Below are 2,413 nucleotides of genomic sequence, written 5' to 3' on the forward strand. Positions count from 1 at the left end.
GGCCTTGTGGTAGGGCATCATTGCCTTGAGGAATTTGCGCTTGATCCAATTTCCATCCGTGTCCTTGCTCCTGTGATCTCGGAGTGAGACCGCGAGTTTGGTTACTCTCCGATAAAGCTCACGAGGTTCTTCATCTTCTTTCATTGCAAACTCATCGGCCTCATCTTGCACCACTTCATAGTTGGAGCGTTGAATGCTTGCGCTTCCCTGGTAGAGTGAGACAACACAACGCCATGCGTCTTTGGCCAAGGCAAAGAGCCGAAGATGAGGTAGGTCTTCGGGTGGGATTACATCTTGAATGATGAAGAGAGCATTCTCATTGAATTGATTATCCGCGGCTTCTCGAGGAGTGAAGTTGCTTGGATCATGCGGATAGAAACCTTCTTCAATGATTCTCCAAAGATTAGTGTTCACATGATTTAAATGACGTTTAAAGCGGTAAACCCAAGAGTCAAAGTCCTCATTTTTCACAATCTTAGGGGGAGGACCGACATGATTCAAATGAGTGGAAGGAACCGGTCCACCATAAACAATGTAGGGTTTTGTAGTAATTTCAAAAAAATTCCTATGCACACGCAAGATCATGGTGATGCATAGCAACGAGAGGGGGAGAGTGTGATCTACGTACCCTTGTAGATCGACAACGGAAGCGTTAACTTGGTTGATGTAGTCGTACGTCTCCACGGCTCGACCGATCAAGCACCGAAACTACGGCACCTCCGAGTTCTAGCACACGTTCAGCTCCATGACGATCCCCGGACTCCGATCTAGCAAAGTGTCGGGGAAGAGTTCCATCAGCACGACGGCGTGGTGATGATCTTGATGTACTACCGTTGCAGGGCTTCGCCTAAGCACTGCTACAATATTATCGAGGACTATGGTGGAAGGGGGCACCGCACACGGCTAAGAATATGATCACGTGGATCAACTTGTGTCTCTAGGGGTGCCCCGTGCCTCCGTATATAAAGGCTCAAAGGAGGGGGCTGGCCGTCCAAGAGGTGGCGCGCCAGGAGGAGTCCTACTCCTTCCGGGAATAGGACTCCCCCCTTTCCTAGTTGGAATAGGATTCGCGGAGGGGGGAAAAGAGGAGAGAGAGGAGGAAGGGGGTCCGGCCCCCTCTCCTTGTCCTATTCGGACCAAGGGGGGAGGGGCACGCGGCCCATCTCTGGCCACCTCTCCTCTCTTCCACTAAGGCCCACTAAGGCCCATATACTTCCCGGGGGGTTCCGGTAACCTCCCGGTACTCCGGTAAAATCCCGATTTCACCCGGAACACTTCCGATATCCAAACATAGGCTTCCAATATATCAATCTTTATGTCTCGACCATTTCGAGACTCCTCGTCATGCCCGTGATCACATCCGGGACTCCGAACAACCTTCGGTACATCAAAATGCATAAACTCATAATATAACTATCATCGTAACCTTAAGCGTGCGGACCCTACGGGTTCGAGAACAATGTAGACATGACCGAGACACGTCTCCGGTCAATAACCAATAGCGGAACCTGGATGCACATATTGGCTCCTACATATTCTACGAAGATCTTTTATCGGTCAGACAGCATAACAACATACGTTGTTCCCTTTGTCATCGGTATGTTACTTGCCCGAGATTCGATCGTCGGTATCCCATACCTAGTTCAATCTCGTTACCGGCAAGTCTCTTTACTCGTTCCGTAATACATCATCCCGCAACTAACTCATTAGTTGCAATGCTTGCAAGGCTTAAGTGATGTGCATTACCGAGAGGGCCCAGAGATACCTCTCCAACAATCGGAGTGACAAATCCTAATCTCGAAATAAGCCAACCCAACATGTACCTTTGGAGACACCTGTAGAGCTCCTTTATAATCACCCAGTTAAGTTGTGACGTTTGGTAGCACACAAAGTGTTCCTCCGGCAAACGGGAGTTGCATAATCTCATAGTCATAGGAACATGTATAAGTCATGAAGAAAGCAATAGCAACATACTAAACGATCGGGTGCTAAGCTAATGGAATGGGTCATGTCAATCAGATCATTCAACTAATGATGTGATCCCGTTAATCAAATGACAACTCTTTGTCCATGGTTAGGAAACATAACCATCTTTGATTAACGAGCTACTCAAGTAGAGGCATACTAGTGACACTCTGTTTGTCTATGTATTCACACATGTATTATGTTTCCGGTTAATACAATTCTAGCATGAATAATAAACTTTTATCATGATATAAGGAAATAAATAATAAATTTATTATTGCCTCTAGGGCATATTTCCTTCAAACAAGTGGTGGTTCCACATGAGCAAAGATGCCGGTGCCATTTTTACCACTAGAAGAAGGAGCCTTTTCATTACTAGCTTCCCCCTTGTCGGAGATAGCATCCTTCACTTGTCGGTGGGATCACCCACTTTCAACGGTGCGGTGGA

Source organism: Triticum aestivum, chromosome 7A, assembly GCF_018294505.1.
Source record: "Triticum aestivum cultivar Chinese Spring chromosome 7A, IWGSC CS RefSeq v2.1, whole genome shotgun sequence".
Classification (NCBI taxonomy): Eukaryota; Viridiplantae; Streptophyta; class Magnoliopsida; order Poales; family Poaceae; genus Triticum; species Triticum aestivum.